The sequence below is a fragment of the Hippocampus bargibanti genome, linkage group LG02 (genome assembly GCF_051943395.1).
Source record: "Hippocampus bargibanti isolate YZ-2025 linkage group LG02, ASM5194339v1, whole genome shotgun sequence".
NCBI classification, from domain to species: Eukaryota; Metazoa; Chordata; class Actinopteri; order Syngnathiformes; family Syngnathidae; genus Hippocampus; species Hippocampus bargibanti.
The window spans coordinates 37077980-37091352 of record NC_142735.1 but is presented as its reverse complement, the minus strand read 5'-3'; positions in this window follow the sequence as shown (position 1 = coordinate 37091352).

Here is a 13373-nt window from a genome sequence, read left to right as displayed (position 1 = left end):
TATCTATCGAGCTATCTCTCTCTGTCTGTTCCTATCTATCTATCTATCTATCTATCTATCTATCTATCTATCTATCTATCTATCTATCTATCTATCTATCTATCTATCTATCTATCTATCTATCTATCTATCTATCTATCTATCTATCTATCTATCTTCCATACATCCATACATCCATAGCTAGTCAGCTAGCTAGCTATTGAGCTAGATTTCAAGCTAGCTCGCTAGCTTTATATAGCTTTTCTCTCTCCCTCGTTCTCTCTCTCTCCCTCTCTATCTACCTACCTACCTATCCACAGATAACCAGCTAGCTAGCTATTGAGCGAGCTATCTCTCTCTTTCTCTGTTCCTATCTACGTATATATTTATCCATCTATCCATAGATACATCTATCCATCCATAGCTAGCTAATGAGCTAGCTATCGAGCTATATATATATATATATATATATATATATACAGAGAGAGGGCTTGTTTTTGGGTGCTAACAACTGTAGATGATTCCATTCCATTCTCCCATTGGTCCCATTTTTCACATCAAGAAAATGTCGAGTTGCGTCTGGCACTTTGAGGTTTGACTGCAATAAAGTCTAAAGACAAGCAATTGCACAATGTGACTTTGTGGACACCCTTCGTGGATTTATTGTCAAGGCGCTAACCCCGTGGACTGCTCTCCATGCAGCCACGGCTAAGTCCCGGCAGAGGCAATAAATCACAGCCTTTTAGTATCCCGGGTCGCAGGGCTCGTCACGGGTCTCGTGTTGCCCGCTCTTTAGCTCGCCAAATGCAGAAATCCCGTGACCAGGTTATGACGCCGCCGCGCACCTGTTGTTGTGGATCTCGCCGCTCGTCAAGGCGCTACGTGGAGATGCGACACGAAGAAGACAGTACAATGGCCGACCCGCTTTGTAGACAGTCGCAAGATCTTCGTGATTCATCCCCCAGTGGAGAAATTAGGCAAGAGAAGCGGCAGTAAAACAGAGCAAAAATCCAGATGTGGGGCAGCGAAAGGGATTCGTTGAATCATACAATAAACCAAATGTGAGAGTATTGAAATCATACGTTTTGAGAAGTTCAGGAGACTTCTCCAGGAACAGCTGACTGTTCATTCTCAGAGACCGTTTTGAAACCGAATTCTTGGGTACTGATGAATGTACCGGCTGTATGTAGCCGGGATGTAGCAAGGTGCCCTGGAGAGGGCCAAGGGTAAAAAGGCACTCGGGCCTGATGATTTACCAATGGAGGTATGGAAGCGTCGAGGACAGGTGGCAGTGGCGTTTCTGACCGGGTCGGTCAACATGATCTGAGATGGTGAGAAGACGCCTGAGGAACGGAGCCGAAATCTCCCGATGCCCATTTTTAAGAAACGGGGAGATGTGAAGGACACGTAGTATGATGACTGTAAGACAGTTTTGAGGTGTGCTGTCGGGTTGACGGAGGAGTTCAAGGTGGCGGTGGGACTCCATCAGGGGTCAGCTCTGAGCCCCCCTCCCCCCCCCCTTCTTGTTCGCGACGGTGGTGATGGACAGGCTGACAGACGATGTGAGACAAGAATCTCCTTGGACCACGATGTTTGCGTCCTCCGGCTGCCGGGCCAGTGCTTTCATGACCTTGATGATGAAGGCTTGACTTTAGACTACAAACTGCGAGTGCGTCGCTTGAAATACGTCGTTGGTAGGAACGTAATACCAGATCCTACCAAGTGCCTCATTAAAGCCATTCTCCAGATTCTGCACGTTTCCCGTCCTGGCGTCCGACAAGGAAGCAAGTATGTTCTTCACACTTTCCTGCATCAAAGTCATCGAAGGAAGCTCATCCCTGCGGGGTCGCCACCGTTTATGGCGCTGGAACAATGGTGTGACTTCATCGTGGCGCCCGTCGCCACGTTAGCTGTCATCGCGGGGATCTGGGTTCCCACGCATCCGCGGAGAATACAAGCGAACAAAGAAAAAGAAGTCCTTTGACACATTCTGCGTGCCTTTACAGAAGTGTTCATCCTGTTTGGAAGTGAGGGAAGGGGGTCGCGCGGACTCTGACCTCGGCCGGCCATCTCTCGTGGGCTCTCATCGGGAACAGTTGACATTTCTTTCTCATTCTGGCCTGACATGACAACGTCTGGCGTGCCGGAGTACGGAGGCTGTAATTAGTCGCCGCAGAATTGTTTTCCTTGGGAAATCATTCCAACCCCAAGTATACATTGACACTAGCGGTCTGTCATGGACCAATCCCAATCTAGCGCAAGGCGTCATTTCACGCTCAGCGCAGAATGGCTTCATTCAACGCGCTTCATTTTCCTCCAGCGGCGCTGCTGCCTGCGCGGGTCGGCGGAACTATTGCCCACCATTTATTTCAGCTCCATCAGTGAGAGGAAAGTGAGCGAGAGGGCACGGGAGGATACGCTGCGTGGAGGGGCGTCGTTGCGGGCGCGCGACTAAAGGGGGAATTGACTCTTAACCCAAGTGCGCATTAGACGCGTGATGATCTGTGAAAGTGGGCCGGGCCGGCGAGTGTCTTTTACGCCGTGATCTATCGGGCCGCTTTGGCGCTGGCCATCCATCACGCCGAACTGGCAGCAACGGATGAGAAGGATCGCTTGGAAAAACTCTCTCATTTGTCTCTGTCGCAGCCAGTGAACTAGAGGAGACGCTAATCCGGGGAGACGGCCCGCCCAGGGGATATAATTATGTCTCTGCGCTGCTCTGCTCGCCGCCGCAAGATGGAGGACGTAATAAAGAGCAAAACATCCGCGCTCGGCCCCTTGCTGCTTCCTGCACTCCCTGCGCTTCTCTTTTCACACTTGCTTTTTTCCTTCCATTTTGTCTCCTAATTAATAAGTAGATATAGATAGGTCGGTAGGTAGGTGAAATGCTCATAGTCATGTACTGTCTTGTAAAACCTGTGTTATTAAAATGATGATATATGAAATGAATTTGTTGGGGATCATAGTTTGCATGCAATTCCTAGTTGAAGGCAATCATAACCACATGAATGTTCCAAAGTATTCCTCAATGGCAGGTCAGGAGAGTGTGGTACGTATACGTATCAGGATGTGCGTGTCTCTTGTTACAACGGAGAAATTGTCCCTTCCGATCCGACTGGGCCACTCCGTCTTTAACGACTTTAACTGTTGACGCTGCCTTGTTGAACGTCGTGATCGATGTCTGTTTGTTTTTTACCAGCTAAAACATTGCTAATGATGTGGCTAATGGTCTGATTATGGATGCATGCTCGCAGTGAGGGCAATTCACTGTGTGTACATTTCCATGGTGGATAAATGCAAGTTCAACAACGATATTCGATTGAATTCTGAGTTTACGGTCCAATAACACTCAAGTAAGAAAGAAAATCTTGCGGAAAAGTTTGTGCGGAAGCAGATTTGAGCCAGGAGGATTTGCGCCTGTGTGCCAAGCTTTGGGAAGGAACGCCATCAATAACACACTAACGCTTGTTTCCTGTCTGCAGCGGCTATAAGAGGCAGCAGAGCGACCGCCGATCCACGCAACATGTCACTTGCAATCATCACTTGGGCTTTTTTGAAGCACGCAACTTCCTTTTGTCCACGTATGAGACTGCAAAATGTCGGCACGGTTGCAAATCTCGGAGCGGAAGAGTCCACTTGGGACGATCGTGCTCAACCGTTGAGCATTTTGCTCATTCGATCGGTGGCGAGCCGTGGATTTCATGGCGAGGCCTTCAGTAGCGCTATGTCTGAATCAATGCAGACTGAAAAAAGTGCGGTGTGATTTACTACAAGCCCACTAGAGGGCACGGTTAGCCAGGAAATAACTGACTGTCCATACAGAATGATGTCAATCTTTTTCTTGAAAATGGCGTCAACACTAAATCTACAACCAAATCCATTTCCTCTCCTCCTTCAGCCATTTTGGGTCGACAAAATTGCTATTAAATCAACATGTGTTCGCTGACGAAGCCTCTTGGATTGGAGGCGAAACGTCCGACACCTTCAAAAAAGGACAGATGACGGCTGAAGAAACCTTCTCATCGATATTAAATCACAATATATTTGTGGATGCGGCTCACTGCCGATACAGTGTGCTAGCTCTGTCCAGCATGCGCTGTTCACTGGCGGCTAGTGATACTATTGTTGGCTAGGAAAAAGCCAATCATGTGACTAGCCAATCATAAGTTGTGAAACCTCTGACATTGCCAGCGCCTTCCAGCAAGTCTTGGATTTGCAATTCGAACTCTGATTGGTCAAAGCGACTGTTTCATCGCCATTGATGTTTATGCTCCGGAGCCTGCGGAACTGATTGTGAAGGATTGACCGGTGACTAGCCAATCGCAGTTTGCGAAAACTCTGACGTTTCCGGCGCCTTCCGGCTGCCGTTGGGTTGCCTGCTCAAAATCTGATTGGTTAAAACAACAGTTTCATCTACACCACGTTTAAAGCTCCAGGGCCCGCAGAAGTGATTGTGAAGGCGTCCAGGTGGATTTATGAACCTGGTCGCAAATGATGGCTGAAATGTGATTAATTAAATGCTTCAATACGAAGACACATCTGGAAGCAGCACAACAGGGGAAAAGCAATGACTATTTGGAATGATTTCATAAGAATTCACGGACAAAATAGCTAGCCATCTCGCTGGCTATCTAGCTATCTATCTATTTGCTATCTATTAGCTGACTGGCTATGTAGCTAGCTAGCTATTAGCTGGCATGCTATTTAGCTATCTATCTAGCTAGTTATCTAGCTAGCTATCAATTGGCTATCTAGCTAGCTATCTATTGGCTATCTTATAGCTATCTCGCTGGCTATCTAGCTAGCTAGCTATTAGCTGGCTGGCTATCAAGCTACCTATCTATTATCTAGTTAGTCAGCTTTCTATCTATTCAAGTTGCCCGTGTGTGTGCCGCTGCTCACTCGCAGAAAAGTAAAGTGACCTTCAGAGTGTTGGAAGGCGCTTATAAATGAAATGTATTATTATTATTATTATGACTATAATAAAATATAGTTGACATTAGTCTGTGATTCCGATATTTTTAGGCCAGCAGAGAAGGCTTTGGAGGCCCTGACGGTCTACCACTGCATTCAACCCATACTGACTGACCCGTTTCGCCATAATAGCAATGAGGGCTAGCCTCTCTTGTCAAGAATCCCAAATTCCAAAGGTAATCCTTGCAGAACTTTGTTGGCCCCTAGACAAAGTGCTTGGAAAAATCCCGGGTTAATTGTCAATTAAATTTGGGCGACGTCCACGCCGAACTCTGCCAAATATCCACTTAAAGCACAACCGACAGCATTTTTTGTTTCCTAACTGACATCAGTTTCATAGCATCTAAAATAGCCAAAACACACGGGCTGATATTTTTAGTCAAATGCAAGACACCAATAAAAATTAGTTAAAGTGTTCCAAAAATGCCACGAATGAGCTCAAAACGGGAGAGATTCAGAAAGTCCCGCCCCCTTGTATGTGACGTCACTGTTGGTCACAAACTAACTTGGTCCAGAATCAAAACAATGGCTTCGGAGAGTTCAGATTCGGAAAAAGATGCTTTCTTGTCACTCATCCAGTTATGAATGTGATTCAAATAGTTCTGAAGAGGAAAGCATACATGTTTGCCATCGATTACAGGAGTCCTTTCGTATCAATTCGAGCCGTCCGGACTCCAATGTAGCGGCCAGAAAATGCACAAGATGGCGCCCAAGCTCCCTTGGAAATGGGCTGATTTGTACGCTGGGAATTTGTGTCAACTTCTTTATGCGCGTTACCGTAATTGGCTGCGGCGCACAACGATTCGCCATGGCGTTATTGATGTGGTTTTCCTTCTAATTTCGCCATCAACACAAGGTTTTCAGAGCAAACAGAGTACCCAAAATGCATTGCGTGTGGCTTTCTCGGTCAGGGGCGTTCCTTGCGTGACGTCACGTAGGGCATCGTCGTCAACTGGAAAACAAGACTTCCTGAATATTTAGCGCGAGTAAAGGTCAAATCTAGCAAGATGGCGTGGAATCTTTGTCAAATGTCATTTGAAGTGATTTGACAAATGAGGGACGCAACTTGTCCGGAGGTGTCGGTTGTCCTTTACTGGAGTAAGAGCAGATGGCTTTTCTCTTTGCCCCATTTTCACCTCCAAACGAAGACCAAGACCTCTTGATGACCGACCGTGTTGCGCGTCCACTTGACCCGCGAGTTGTCCTCCGAAATCAGCCATTATTTAAGCGTCCCCTTCATTCTTTTCCGCTGCGGTTTTAGCCCCGCCGCTAACTCTGCTGGCTTTCGCTAATTGGAACCAGGATCTGTTCAAAACAAAAAAAAATGAGAGAGGGAGCCAACTTAAGTAAAACATGCCATTAAAGGGTGACGGCTAAGCATAAAGCAAGCCATTTCTTTCATTCTTTGAAAGAGAGCTTGGACTGAAAGCTTTACGAGGATCCCCGGGGTCACCTAGAAAAGCGTTAATCGAGATGAGATATGGGCTATGTGGCGGCCGCGGTGCTCGCTCACTCACTCACTCGCTCGCTCGCCCTCCCGTTTCCTTTGCATTTCTCCTGCTTCGCCGCATTCTTAAAAGAGGTCACATTTTGTTCGCTGGGGGAGAAATCACACACGCAACAGACTTTTCAACAACATTTTGAGAGCTATTTGCGGTCTAATCGTTATCTGGCTAGCGAGCTATTAGCAATCTATCTATCTATCTCTCGAGCTAGCTATTAAGCTAGCTATCTATTGAGCTATCCATTTGTTTATTTGATTCGCCCGCTATCGTTTTGAGGATAAAGCGGTTGGGGAAATGACTGAATCTTGTCGTTTTGATGGAAGGTGGTCCTGATTATGCTCCCAATGTATCAGGGTGAAGCGTGGTCGTAGCCTATCGCAGGCCCCTTGGTCCTTTTAAAGGTATAAGGTGTCAATCGCCGAGGCATCCAGACGGACGATGTATTTCTGGGTTTTCGTCAATTATTTTTCAGCAGGTTATGGCTGACATCATTGTCGCTACCTCGGCCGAAATTCGGACGTGTAAACTATGAGGCCGGACCGGGTCAAGAGCAAGCTATCATACCTTGCTATTGAATTAGCACCATTTGGATTGGATTAGATTTGCCTTTATTAGGCTCACCGTGGAGAAATTTACATTTCACAGCAGCAAAGTGATATTTGCCACCATTACAGTAATTCCCATCGTTCTCATTGAAAGGTTCCAATCTAAAATGTTTCAAAAATTTGCCGGTTGCGTGAATTTTTTCCACAAATGTTACCAGAAAAAAAAGACTTGACTCATTCACTGCCAAATAATGTGCAAAAAATGTGTCCACTCCAGTGCCAGGGTTTTTGTCATTGTTACTCCAATTCCAGCACCCACAGAATATTGAGTTTAAGGACTGCATAAACATTCAATATTGCCTTGAAAACCTGAGACTCTCCTCTTTCATCAGAAAAAAAAGAAGTTAGTTCCTAAATGATATGAGTCCAGAGTTATCTGAGCTTGAAATGAGGGCAGCTTACCAAAATACAAGACATGTTGATTTATAGAATGCTTAAACAACAGCTGAAGCTGGAACAAAGCGCTAACAAGGGCAAAATGCAAATGCTGGCCCCTCATGGAAGAGAAAAACATTGCCAGAGGTCTGACGAGTGCTTTATCGGCCCCCCCAAAAAAACCCCAAAAAACGGAACAAATTAGGGAATGGCGCTCCACGTCACGCTTTTCAATTTGGGAATGGCAGCGGATGAGTGAAATGTGTGTGTGTGTGTGTGTGTGTGTGTGTGTGTGTGTGTGTGTGTGTGTGTGTGTGTGTGTGTGTGTGTGTGTGTGTGTGTGTGTGTGTGTGTGTGTGTGTGTGTGTTGAGATGCGCTCGAGCGTCGTTGAAGGCGTTTTCCGATGAGCCGTGAGGCCTGCGTGCGTCTGCTTCCCAAATCACCGGCGAGATGACGGCGCGAGGCTTTTCATTTCTCCTGGCGGCAGGCGCCCTTTTGCGCTTGTCCCGTGGATGAATAGTTGAGCAAATAGCCGAATGAGAGCCAGATGAAAGGCACCAAAGCACCCTCATTTTCCCCCATTAATCATCCTTGTTTTCTTTGCGCTGATCTTTTCACCCTGTTTTGAAGGACCTTGAGTCCCTTATCCAGAAGGGCGGCTGTTTCGGGGGTCCGCGGGGCCAACCGGAGGCCTGTCAGATATGCCCCCCAAGCCCCTTTCCCTCGTCCACTCCTCCCTGGAGCGCAAAATCGGGCCCCGGGCTTGAACGGAGCGGCAAATGACGGCGCCTTACGAGGGGAAGACGAATGGAAGGCCGACGCTGAAACGTGAGAGCTCGGCGACATCGGAAAAGACACCGGAAAAAAAAAGGCCAGTCTGCTCAGGCGAAGGTACCCCTCCGAGACTTCTGACCTCTCGTGACGTTGAAGCCACGCTGGTGTTTTGGTTAGCCCAAGGGGGCCGTCTGACCCCCGAAACAAGATCATCGTCAAGCCCTTGTTTTGTCCCATTTTTCAAGGCAGGCAGACATTCATAATCATCCATTTCATTTGAAGCGCTCTCGAGGACACTTATTTATTTGCGCACTCCTCGATTTGGCTGTGAACTTGGCTCCCAACCCTACGTGAGGGTCGCTACCCTAAGACACAGTGGAGAAATTGACATTTCGCAGCAGCAAAAGTGATGCAAGGAAAGGAAGAAGTAGAATACAGGAACCGCCGGAAAGGCAGCCGCACTTCAAGTGAAAACAACAACGACAAAAACTAAACTAAACTGTAGCATCCATTGGCGAAAGAGACCCCCTGTAATCCCCGCGTAAATCCGCTTCAATTCCAAGCCACGACACTTCCACTTTATTCATATCTTTTTTCCTCTCTTCATTTCTTTTCATTTATCGAGCTATCCAGCTATCTAACTATCTAGCTGGCTACCTAGCTAGCTATCTATTTGCTATCTATGAGCTATCTGTTAGCTGTCTGGCTGGCTATGCCGCTAGTTATTAGTTATATGGCACATCTGGCTATCTTTTCTAACTATCTATCTCTCTATCTATCTAGCTGGCTACCTAACTAGCTATCTATTTGCTATTTATTAGCCACTTATGAGCTATCTGTTAGCTGTCTGGATGCCTATGTAGCTAGCTATTAGCTATATGGCGCATCTGGCTCTCTTTTCTAACTATCTAGTTATCCATCCGGCTACCTAGATAGCGATCTATTAGCTATCTAGCTAGCTTTCTGTCTATTTGACTTACTTCCGTTACTTCACTAATTGCGTTTACTGTGTTTGAATGGACCGAAAATGTGTAATCAACAGGATAATAAATTTCATTCTCGTCATTTTCTTGATTTTTCAGTTACTAGCTATTAGCTATCTCCTAGCTATCTGGCTATCTCATGAGCTTTCTATTAACTATCTTGCTAGCTATCTAGCAGGATATCTGTTAGCCATCTATTAGAATTTTTGGTCCTCTCCTCTTTCATCTGGAACTGCTTTAAGTAACAAAGAGGGTACAGAATGAATGTCTCTCTGTGTCTTTGTGTTGTCATGTTATTTGGTATTTCGTTTTTTTTTTGTTCTTTTGACTTCAAGACGGCACCGCGAGAGTGGCTGCCTTTCCAGCAGCTCCTTATTTTGCTTTTCTACTTTCATTCCTTTCATAACTTTGCTGCTGTGAAATGTCAATTTCTCCACTGCGAGACTAATAAAGGCAAATCCAATCCAATCCAATTATGGTTTATGACTAACCCTGATTGCGCCTTCGCCCTGGTATCACCTCAGAATCAGAATCAGAATCAGAATCAGAATACCTTTATTCGTCCCGCAATGGGGAAATTTGCAGTCCACAGCAGCAATTGAAGAGGGATGGGGTTGGGGTGGGAGTGAAAGGATAGAAAACAAGATATTCTAAGCATAACAAAATAAAAATGTCAACTGTATACTGTGCAAATGTAGATGTGCAAAAACCGTTCTATAAACAAGACTGTACATAGTGCAGAATCAAGAGATGCATTTAGATATATTGCAACAACCCATATTTACAAGTGTCCAGTTTTTTTTTTTTTTTTTTTTTTTTTTTTTCACATGTGATCATTGGGAATTGTGAAGCCTGACAGCAGTCGGTAGGAACGAGCGGCGGTACCTCTCCTTCTTGCAGCGCGGGTGTAATAGTCTCTGGCTAAAGGAGCTACCCAGAGCTGTCAGGATGGGCAGGAGGGGGTGGGAGGGGCTGTCCGTCATAGCTTTTAGTTTAGCTAGCGTCCGTCTGTTGCCCACCTCCTCAAGAGAGTCCAGCGAGCAGCCCACGACAGAACTGGCCCGCTTGACAAAGCGCTCCAGTCTTTTTCTGTCCCGGGTGGTGATGCTGCCTGACCAGCAGACTCATCAGCATGACTAAGCCTCTGTGGTAACCACCTCAGAAGTAGCATCATCGCAGAGGTCTGCCACTGCCACCTCTGGACAGTAGGGATATACTCTATATATTCGGGCCAGAGATACCAGCAAAATGATAGTTCGCTGACGAAGCCTCTTGGATGAGAAGCGAAAACGTCAGACACCTTGAAAGAAGTCCAGATGACGGCCGAAGAAACCTTTTCATGGATGGACCACTCCTGTACCACCGAGAGCTTACACAGACGTTTGGTAGGTAAAGCGCGGCGATCAAGGAGATCAATAAAGCAATTCCTCTTAGTTATGTTTTCCTTGTCCTAAATCACTGCAAATGATCTCCTTGGGATTGATCTGCCGCTAAATTGACTTTGTTTCAGCAGGCCGGCCTGCCACGGGAGAGCGGACAAGGCCTGCTGGGAGAGCCGAGTAATCAGTCATTAACCCCTGACCCCGAGAGGAGTGTCAATTGAGTCACCCGCTTGATATTTTCTTCAACATACAGCCGTGGCAAATTGACAATTTGCACGCCAGCGCCCAAACTTTATGAACCTGCGCCGCCGCGCTCGTATGACCAATCTGGGATCTTCCAGGCCAAGCAGGCCAAAACATAACTTGACGCTAATTTATGAGCTGTGACCAGCTCAAAGACATTTCTTGTTTTCATGCAAAATCCGCCGACCCAGTGAGGAGATATTTGGACCTTGTATTATTATTATTTTTTTTTTTTTTGGGGGGGGGGGGAGGGGTTTGATGTCTTCATATGGCCGAGGTGATGAATGGTACTTGTCTCTTCACGCACATGGATCTCTTCAGACAAAGTGGTGTGATTTGTTAGCGCTATTCTCTTTTAAATGCGTGTCGGATGGCTTTCGCTGAAGTTAAGCGTGCCTGAGCGGAGAAACTACACATGTGGAGCTATGCCCTGGAAAGGAGAGGAATAATAATAATAATACATGGCATTTATAAGCGCCTTTCAAAACTCTCAAGGTCACACGATCAGTTTTTCTGTGGGTGAGCAGCGACAGCCACACGCGCCAGCGTTCACTCACCCCGGAAGTTACTCAAATAGATAGGAATGAAGATCAGTCGCGGCAAGACGGAATATATGTGTGTGAATGAGAGGGCTCCAAGTGCAAGAGTGATGCTACAGGGAGAAGAGATAAAGAAGGTGGACGATTTGAAGTACAACTGTCCAGAGCAATGGAGAGTGTGGAAAAGAGGAGAAGAAGCGTGTCCAGGCAGGCTGGAGAAAAATGTCAGGTGTGATGTCAGGCTTTCAGCTAGGATGAAAGGAAACGGTGAAGAATGAGCTTACTAGATAGCCATTTTAGCTAGCTGTTGAGCAAAATAACTTTTTAGAAGTACATGTGACCTTGAGAGTTTTGAAAGGTGCGTATAAATTAAATGTATTATTATTATTGCTGTATATATTAGCTAGCTAGCTTTGTATTCTATTATATTTATGTTAGCTCTATTTGAGTTACTTTCAGCTTGAGTGAATGCTGGCGCGTGCGGCTGCCGCTACTCACCCACAGAAAAGCTTATCCTGTGACTGTAAAGTGACCTTGAGAGTATTGAAAGGTGCTTAAAAATGAAATGTATCATTATTATTACTATTATTATCTACACTTTCTTATGGTTCACATCAGGTGTCTTGATTGGTTGTAGAATATCAGAATACATGAGCAAACGTTAGCATCCAATACATGAGCAAACGTTAGCATCCGTTGTTGGACAAAAGCTAAAAAAAAAGAGTTGACCTCCTTTTCTCTAGTTTTTGATGATGTCCGTGGCAGAGTTGCGCTTGAAGCCACAGCAGTAACAGTTTGTCCGTTTCTTCCACAGCGTCGTCATCAAGTCAAGCCGGCTGCCCTGGAGATCTTTGCCTTTTGACATTAATCGCAGCTACAAGTGTGCGAGACTCGACGCGCTGTAAAAACAAAGCAAATGTCAACGCCGCCACAGCCAACAGCCAACAGCACACGTAATGAAATGTGGGAAGGGTCTGTTAGTTAGTACGCCGCTGACCTTTTGATACATTTATTGTTCTCCCGACATTTCTGCCAGACGGAGCAGATGGAGGACGGACGGAATCAGTTGCCCGGATACCAATCGAGAGTTTTCAAATGCCGTCTTGATGATTTCTATCGATCTGCACACTCGGGCTCAGCGGGAGTCCGTTTGCTTACAATAACACCTGGCCTTCTTTTCCATTTCTCTCGGCATGTTACGGCTTCCAGAAGTTTTCGCAGCTAGCGCGCAAGCTTAAAGGACAACCGACACAACTTTTTTGTTTCCTAACTGTCATCAGAAAAACCTTTGATAGCATCTAAAATAGCCAAAACACGCGGGCTGATAGCTATCTAGATAGCCAGATAGCTGATATATAGCTAGCCAGCTAGACAATATAGCTAGCTAAAGATCTTTTTAGCTAGCTTTTGTAGCACTAGCTAGCTAGATATCTATATCTATGTATTTATTAAACTATTTATCTAATTACAGCCGTGAAATGGGCTTTTTTTTGCTGATAGGTCAAAGTGACTGCGGTGCTCACACCATTGTGAAAACCAACAACACGGCGTTGTATGCGTGAGGCTTTGGTACTGCTCCAAGGCTGCCTTGTTCTTGGGAGGAAGAACCCTTTGGACTGTGAATGACGAGTGAGGACAGAGTCTAGCGCTTTCCACTGGTTGACCTCAGCCTAATAACGCAACCATTTGGACTGTCATGACGTGAAGGAACACGTACTTTAATCTGAAAGAACAATTTAGCACCGCTCGTCTCCAAAGTGCTCTTATGAGGGGGGGGGGAGATGAGTGACAAGGAGAAAGTGATACCAGAGAGAAAAATCTGCTTTTGCTTTGGCTGCCCGTCCCTCCTGGAAGGAGAAAAGCCAATAAATCCAAGCTCCCCAGCTATTAGATTGACAAAGCGGCGCGCCGTTTGATGTGCAGGCGCATGAGATCAGCCTGCGGGCATTCCAGGCCTCTAATGCAGTCGAGCCGACGTTTTTGGGCCATCGCCGGCGTGCGCCTCAGCCAATC